We start from the raw sequence: 9,141 nt of genomic DNA, 5'->3' as shown, positions 1-9,141 counted from the left end.
GTTGCCCAGGCTGGTCTCGAACACCTGGGCTCAAGTCATCTGCCCACCTCAGCCTCCCAAAGTGCTGGGATTGCAGGTATGAGCCACTGTGCCTGGCCCATGTTGATTTTAATACTTAGAAAGAATCAAAGAAGATTGACACTAGTCACTGTTAATGATGTTTTTTGGGTTACTACATCTTAGTCATCTTTGTTTCCTCTGAGAACATATAGACCTCTCAGATATAGACATGGGTTTGTTAACCTTGCAGTGCACTAATGAGGCTGAAAGATCATCAGCTCCATTTTTCAGATGGTGAGACCAAAGCACAAACACTTACCTGGGGCCAAGAAAGCCTGTTCTGCTATTATGGTCTTTTATCCCGGTGCCCAGGCCTTCTTGACCTCGTATTGCCAGAATGCAGTAGGATTTTGACTTGTCCCTACTATCTGATGGAGAAAAGGATGAGTCCCATGGTTCTAACAGTATCTTTTTTTTTATGCTGTACATTTATTATCACTGGAATAAAAGCCTGGGCAAAAGAGACCAACTATAAAGCTCTTTGAATTTAGTACTTGTCAGTCCCTACAGGGAAACAGAGGGTGTAAGAGAAAAATGAACTGGTGGAGATTATGCAGCCTCAAAAGGTTTTTAAATAATGAGCGATCTCTGGTCTATACATTACAGTGTAAATTCCAGATGCTTGAATTTTCAAGTTTTCAGTCCTGAGGGTGGGATGTAGTATGAGTTACAGACTCTGGAGCCAGACTGTGTTGGCTCCACCATCTGCTTGCCCTGGGACCTTGAGCAAGTTACACGACCCCTCTGTGTGTAAGAGTCTAAACCTGCAATACTCCTCACCTCACTGGGCTGCTGTGGGGATTAAAGGATTTAGCAAAATTCATACTTAAAGCACTTAGAATAGCAACTAGCACACAGTGAGTATTGAACAAATGCTCTATGATGAGCATAACGATGGTGATTTCTCATTCTAACTGGGGCTACAAGTATACTTTTCTCTCATTTTGTCTAATGTCATAAAATGGCCGTTTGTATAACTTATTGACATTCAGATTGCTGGATTTTACCCCCAAATGAAGCTCTTTGGATATTTCCAGCAAAGGAAAAGAAGAGGAAGAAGATTTAGGAAGAAAGCAGAGGAGTGTTCACAGACATAGTAGAAAAAATAGTTAATTCTTGAATTCACTCAAGAATTAGGATTCACCTTTATTAAGTATCTGCCATATGCAAAATATTGTGCAGGGATGTGGAGGGTGCATATCACACACGTGTACATGCGTGTGCATGCATGTACACAGTATTGTTCCTGCCCTCAAAGAACCTATACCCGTCTCCTCCAGGAGGCTTTCCTCGGGACTCCAAGCAAGGTTAGGATTGCTCCTCTGTTTGCTCCTAGCACCCTGCACTCACCTCCGGCACTCATGTATTATTAGGCTTTGTAATCGCCTGCTGTCTAGAAACCAGTGAGCTTCAGGAGCTTACAAATCATGTCTTCTTGGCTTTTGTAGCACCCAGAAGTAGTTCGCTGGACAGGGCAGGACTGGACAGAGCTGGTAGAGGTTGTCTCTTTGGTGTAGATCTTCCTCTTCTTCCATTGGCTTTGGTGCCATACCTTTAGCCTTAGACCTACCTTACTTTTAGGACTAATTGTTATCCTTGACCCCTTCTTGGTTCCTCTTCACCTGTGAGCTTCTTTCTTTGCCTCTTTGATCCCACTGGAGACACTAGGCCTCACCACAAAGCCAAGAGAAAGAAAGGGCCTGTCTTCTCTCACTGGGAAGGAAGTGTAGAGGGCTCAGCTCACCCATAGCTTCTTGAGCTTCAGGAGATCAAGGCTGTGCAGGCTCTGGCTTTTGCATCCCTGGAGGTGGTCTCTCTCTTTAAGATTTCTCTGCCTATTCACTCACCTTCCACTGGGAAGAGGAACCCAGTGTGGAGTGAAACTGGGGGCTAGGGGGAAGATTGGCCAAAGCTTTGATCAAAGAGCTTCCCCATCAGCTGTGTTTACCTTGCTCTTTGTTCTCTGTCTCCCCAGCCAGGTTCTCAAGCACAGAGTTCTCAGGCCAGCCATTCCTGGGGCAGCAGATGGATCTAGTTCATCCCTCAGTTGAGTCTCTGCAGCTTCTGGCTTCTGTCAGTGTTCAGAACTTTGGGACTATTTGAAAGCAACCACACATTGTGTGTCTGCAACGTGTTTATGCCAAGCACAGTTTCATGCAGATGTTCATAAACACGCTGCCAGTTACTAACCATCTTTCTGTCAGTCTGAATTGCTATTTGCTTTTCCAGTTCAAACAGAGAGGCACATACTCTGGTGACATACAGATTCCCTAATACACGCTATCCACTAAGACGTCAGCTGAGGTGCCTTCCCCCACGTTCATGCTCACACACTCTCCATGCACCCTAATGTCTTCTGCACAGACCCGCCTCATCTCTGTCTCCCTGTGTGGTTATGTTTATCCAGATCCTTCCTTTGTAATTGTTTTTGAAGCTTAGTTTTAAACCTCTCCCAAAACCACAGTGGCATGGTAGAAGGTAAGGCTGCCAAAGTTTAAAAGAGTCATGATGTCTGCTTTCCCCTTGCCTTAGGCCATCTTCTTCTTGTGGAACATTGTAATGGAAAGGTGCACAGATCTTTTTCTGCACTTGCCTGATGGCTCCTTCTGGAACACAACAAAAAGTTCCATGGTCCATGTGGCGCCAGAGCTCTACAACAGAGGCTCATGGTAGAGGCTATTGGATGAGCCGTGGTTAGTTTTGGACTTGGCTAGACCAGCAGGATTCCTGGGGGATGTTTTTTTGTCCTCTGTCATTGCTGAAGGTCTGATTAGAAGAACCAAGCAAAATAATGACAGCTCTTGAAATTCTGAGTTTTACTCTTCAGCTTATCCAAGTCAGTGGTGATTTGGTTTATATGACATATTTTTTGACGAGAAATATATTCTTAAAAGGTCATTCTCTACTTCCTTCCTCCAAATCTCAGATTCTGGACCCTTGGCCCACATTGTTTTTTAATTCCCCTGCAGGGCTGGGAGGCTCAGCCGGCAATAGCCAGCACATCCAATACACCCATCATCACTACTCATCATGGAGGAGCTGGGTAAAGAGTCAACCTCTTCCCTGGGATTTATTTTATTTCATTTTTTTATTTTAAAAATATTTTTATTTTACTTTTTGTGGGTTTTAGTAGGCATATATATTTATAGGGTACATAAAATATTTTGATACAGGCATACAATACATAATAGTCACATCATGAAAAATGGGGCATCCATCCCCTCATGCATTTATCCTTTGTGTTACAAACAATCCAATTATACTCTTTCAGTTATATTAAAATGTACAATTAAATTGTTATTGACTGTAGTCACCCTGTTGTGCTATTGAATACTAGGTCTTATTCTTTGTTTTTTCTCTGTCGCCCAGGCTGGAGTGCCGTGGTGTGATTTTGGCTCACTGCAACCTCTGCCTCCTGGGTTCAAGCAATTCTCGTGTTTCAGCCTCCATAGTAGTTGGGATTACAGGTGTGTACCACTACCTTTGGCTAATTTTTGTATTTTTAGTAGAGACGGGATTTCGCCATGTTGGCTAAGCTGGTCTCGAACTCCTGGCCTCAAGTGATCTGCCCAACTCGGCCTCCCAAAGTGCTGGAATTACAGGCATGAGCCACTGCACTCAACTTTATTCATTCTTTCTAACTTTTTTGTACCCATTAATCATCCTCTGATTTTTAGATCCCAGAAATAAGTGAGAACATGCAATGTCTGTTTTTCTGTACCTGGCTTATTTCTCTTAATATAATGACCTCCAGTTCCATCCACGTTGTTGCAGATAACAGAATTTCATTCTTTTATTATGGCTGAAGTACTCCATATATGTACCATATTTTCTTTATTCATTCTGTTGACGGACACTTAGGTTGCTTCCTAATCTTAGGTATTGTCAACAGTGCTGTAGTAAATATAAGAGTGCAGATGCCTTTTTGAAATACTGATTTCCTTTCTTTAGGGCATCTACCCAGCAGTGGGATTGCTGGATCATATGGTAGCTCTATTTTTAGTTTTTTGAGAAAACTTCAAACTGTTATCCATAGTGGTTGTACTAAATTACATTCTCACCAACCATGTACAAGGGTTCTCTTCTTTCTATATCCTTGCCAGCATTTGTTATTGCCTGTCTTTTGGATATTAGCCATTTTAACTGGGGTGAGATGATATTTCATTATAGTCTTGATTCGCATTTCTCTGATGATCAATGATGTTGAGCACCTTTTCATATGTCTGTTTGCCGTTTATATGTCTTCTTCTGAGAAATGTCTATTCAGCTTTTTGCCCTTTTAAAAATTGGATTATTAGATCTTTTCCTATAGAGTTGTCTGAGCTCCTTATATATTCCAGGTATTAATCCCTTGTCAGATGGGTCGTTTGCAAATGTTTTCTCCCATTTGTTGGGTTGTCTCTTTACTTTATGGATTGCTTCCTTTGCTGCACAGAAGCTTTTTAACTTGATGTGATCCCATTTGTCCATGTTTGCTTTGATTGTCTGTGCTTGTGGGATATTACTCAAGAAGTCTTTTCCCAGACCAATGTCCTGGACATTTTCCCCAATGTTTTTTTGTAGTAGTTTCATAGTTTGAGGTCTTAGATTTAAGTCTTTAAACTATTTGGAATTGATTTTTGTGTATGGCAAGAGATAGAGGTCTAGTTTCATTCTTCTGTATATGGATATCCAGTTTTCCCAGCACCATTTATTGAAGAGGCTGTCTTTTCCCCAGTGTGTTCTTTGCACCTTTGTAAAAAATAAGTTCACTGTGGGTGCGTCAATTTGTTTCTGGGTTCTCTATTCTGCTCCATTCGTCTATGTGTCTGTTTTTATGCCAATACCATGTTGTTTTTGTTACTTTAGCTTTGTAGTATAATTTTTAGTCGGGTAATGTGATTCCTCCAGATTTGTTCCTTTTATTTTGGATAGTTTCGCTATTCTGGGTCTTTTGTGGTTGCTTATAAATTGTGCGATTGTTTTTTCTATTTCTGTGATGAATGTCTCTGGTATTTTGATAGGGATTGTATTGAATCTGTAGATTGCTTTGGGTGGTATGGACATTTTAACAACGTTTATTTTTCCCATTAATGAACATGGAATATCTTTCCATTTTTTGGTGTCTTCTTCAATTTCTTTAATCGGTGTTTTATAGTTTTTATTATGGATGTCTTTCACTTCTTTGGTTAATTCTTAGGTTTTTTTTGTGAACTACAGAATTTATTAAATAAGAAGGCTATCAATTGGAACAGGAGGGAAAAAAAGTTAAAAAAAATCTATAGGAAAAAAGGCATTTAGTACTCGTGGCCTTCCCTCTGTGGGAGGCCGTCAGAAAGGCAGCTGGGACCTCACAGACCCGGGTGGGCTCTGCACATACTTGAAATTCCTGAATTCTAAACTGCATTGTACAAAATGCCACTTGAAACGTCCACCAGAACCCCCAGCCAAAGACGCGCATCTGGACAGCTTCACAGCACAGAATGTGTGACCTTGGTCCCCGTGGGTCCTGGGGGAGGACAGCAGCAGCCACGCGGTGGCCCCTGCGCACTCGGGCCATGACCGCACGGACCGCCCGCTGGGGCCACAGGAGTGACCTGGGAGCCAGAGGGAGCCCTGAGTGTCGGCGTAAGGCACAGGTCCCTGCTCAGGATCGCCGTCTCAGAGGCACATTTAGTGTTTGTCCTACTTATGAAATCAAGGACAATCAATTGTACTTATCTTACAACTGATGTTCTGGGATGGGACTGGAAAACACTGATTCCAGAACCGCTCTTTTTCTTAAAATCTTTGGCTTTTATGACAGTGTCTTCCTCAGTAGAATCTGTAAGATCGCAGGAATTTCGCCAAGAAGGGCTGCATAGAAACCACAGAGGCAACTCGGCCAGGGCTGCTCCCATTGCGGTGGCCAAGAACTGGCTGAGGTCACGACACTGGACCCTTGCGATAAACACTTTACTCTGGGTAAAGACTGCATATTTAAGGACACAACTGCACATTTAGATCAAGCGGTGGTGATTTCAAGGCATACAAGGAGCTTCATGCTGAGAACACCCAGGGGTCCTCAAGAGTCTTCCTCCTCGTCTTTAATTTCAGAAATTCTGTTTATAGATTTAAGGATTTCAGCAACCAGATTCACTGTTTCAGCTCCGGAAACCAGTTGCTTAATGGAAGCCTGTGCGCTGTTCATGACCACCCGGAGGTTCTGCAAGGCCACGTCGGCGTTCTGCTTCACCACTGTCAGGCTGGCGCCCTGGCCGCACTGCAGGGCGTCATTCTCTCGCTGGAAGCTGGAGACCTGCGCCTGGAGCAAATTGATTTCCTGTTTCAGTTTCACGACGTGGTTTTCTGCCTTTACAGCCCGTTTGGTCATCAGCTCCAGGTTCTGCTCCACCTGCTGAACCACCGACTCCAAGTCGTGGTAGTCGCTTTCCTCCTTGATCATTTTTGCTTCTAATTTCCGCTCAAGTGTCCTCACCATTTCTGTTTGAGCTTCAGAGAAGCTCTGAACCTCATTCAGCTTTCTTCTCAGCTTAGAATTTTCATCTTTCAGTGCTTCATAACTTACCTGCAGCGTCCGCAGGTGCCTGTCTCCCAGAGACACTCCATGAGCCGCAAAGTCTGCGCTAGGACTCCCTGCCGGAGAGGCCGGAGGCACGAGAATCAGTGCCACTCAACGCCCACGGGGGCAGAGACTGAAGCCCTGCCAGCTCCGACGGGGTGGAGAAAAAGGAAAGGTATGTGCTGCAGGGCAACGTGGCGGCAGGGACCCTCTCGGGGTGAGTCTGCTCGATGGCGGACGGCAGGTAGGCCCCACTCCATCTGGTGTCCTCATCCTCCTCCTTATCCAGGAGGTCACCGGCCCCTGTCGGGTCCTCGAAAAATGGCTGCTGATACTCTAGGCCATACCCCCCGGTTTGGGAGGGTGAGGAGTTGTGGTCAAGTCCCAGTGAATGCCTCGAGGCTTCCTTTGCATAAATTCTGCTGGCTGGGTCCTCTTTCGACAGGCGGAGGTTCTTGGTCTTCAGAAACTCTTTAAAGAAGAATGGATTTGCCTCTTCAAGATCTTCAAATTTGTCATCGTCGGGAATGGCGAGGCTCCGGGCTCGGGACAGCGGGGTGGCGCCTGGGCGGCGCGGGTAGCCCGACATCGCCGCGGGCCCGGCGAGGCAGGACCTGCCTAGCTCGGCAGCGGCGGCTCCATGGCCCGGGCTCCGCCAGTGCCGCGGCCAGTGTAGCCGCCCCAGTCGCCCACTGCTCGGCCGCCCCCGCTCCTCCGAGCCTCTCCATTTCTTAGGTATTTGATTTTATTTGTAGCTATTATTAGATGGGATTACTTTTTAAATTTCTTGCTCAGATTTCACTGTTGGCATATAGAAATGCTACTAAAAATGCTAATTTTTGCATATTGATTTTCTGTTCTGCAGCTTTACTGAATTTATCAGTTCTAATAGTTTTTTGGTGAAGTTTTCAGGTTTTTCCAAATGTGAGATCATATCATCTGCAAGCAAAGGTAATTTGACTTCTTCCTTTCCAATTTGGATGCCTTTTATTTCTTTCTCTTGTCTGATTGCTGTAGCTAGGACTTCCAGTACTATGTTGAATAACAGTGATGACAGTGGGCATCCATGTCATTCTCCAGGTCTTACAGGAAAGGCTTTTTGTTTTTCCCCATTCAGTATGATACTAGCTGTGGGTCTGTCATACATGGCTTTTATTATGTTGAGGTATATTCCTTCTATATCTGGTTTTTTGAGGGTTTTTATCATGAAGGGATGTCGAATTTTATCAAATGCTTTTTCAGCATCAATTAAAATGATCATATCATTTTTGTCCTTCATTCTGTTGATATGATGTATCACACTGATTGATGTGTGTATGTTGAACTATTCTTGCATCCCAGGGATAAATTCCACTTGGTCATGATAAATGATTTTTTTTTTTTTTTTTGAGACGGAGTCTCTGTCTGTCACCCAGGCTGGAGTGTAGTGGCGCGATCTCGGCTCACTGTAAGCTCCGCCTCCGGGGTTCACGCCATTCTCCTGCCTCAGCCTCCCGAGTGGCTGAGACTACAGGTGCCTGCGACCACGCCCGGCTAATTTTGTGTATTATTAGTAGAGACGGGGTTTCACCGTGTTAGCCAGGATGGTCTTGATCTCCTGACCTCGTGATCTGCCCGCCTTGGCCTCCCAAAGTGCTGAGATTACAGGCGTGAGCCAACACGCCCACCTGATGAATGATCTTTTTAATGTATTGTTGAATTTGGTATGGTAGTAGTTTGTTGAGGATTATTGCACCAATATTAATCAGATATTGGCATGTAGTTTTCTTTTTTTTTGATGTGTCTTTGTTTGGTTTTGGTATCATGCTAACCTCAGAATGAGTTTGTAAGTATTCCCTCCTCGTCTATTTTTGGAATAGTTTGAATAGGATTGGCATTATTTCTTCTTTAAATGTTTGATAGAATTCAACAGTGAAGCTAAGTCCTGCGCTTTTCATTACTGGGAGACTTTTTATTATGGTTTCGATCTTGTTGCTTGTTATTGATCTGTTCAGGTTTTGGATTTCTTCATGGTTCAACCTGGGGAGGTTGTATGTGTCTAGGAATTTGTCCATTTCTTCTAGATTTTCCAATTTATTGGCATATAGTTGTTCATAGTAGCCACTAATAATCTGTTGAATTTCTGTGGTATCAGTTGTAATGCCTCCTTTTTCATTTCTGATTTTATTTGTTTGTTTATCTTCTTTTTCTTAATCTGGCTAAAGGTTTGTCTTTTTTTTTTTTTTTTTTTTTTTGAGACAGAGTCTTGTTCTGTCACCCAGGCTGAAGTGCAGTGGCATGATCTCAGCTTGCTACAACCTCTGCCTCCCAGGTTCAAGTGAATCTCTTGCCTTAGCCTCCCAAGTAGCTGGGATTACAGGCATGGACACCCCGCCCAGCTGATTTTTGTATATTTCATAGAGACAGGGTTTCACCATGTTGCCCAAGCTTGCCTCAAACTCCTGACCTCAAGTGATCCTCCTGCCTTGGGCTCCCAAAGTGCTGGGATTACAGGCATGAGCCACCACACCCAGCCTCTATTTTGTTTAACTTTTTAAAAA

At 43.8% G+C, this 9,141-nt stretch overlaps 1 pseudogene; it reads right to left on the bottom strand.

The window, feature by feature from the left end:
* Nucleotides 1-5,989: 5,989 nt before the first annotated feature.
* On the bottom strand, nt 5,990-7,299 carry LOC100979879 (endosome-associated-trafficking regulator 1-like; annotated as a pseudogene).
* Nucleotides 7,300-9,141: the final 1,842 nt, after the last annotated feature.

This window comes from Pan paniscus, chromosome 1 (genome assembly GCF_029289425.2).
Source record: "Pan paniscus chromosome 1, NHGRI_mPanPan1-v2.0_pri, whole genome shotgun sequence".
In the NCBI taxonomy this organism is placed as follows: Eukaryota; Metazoa; Chordata; class Mammalia; order Primates; family Hominidae; genus Pan; species Pan paniscus.
The sequence above is the reverse complement of the archived record's forward strand: the minus strand, read 5'-3'. Positions and strand labels throughout refer to the sequence as shown.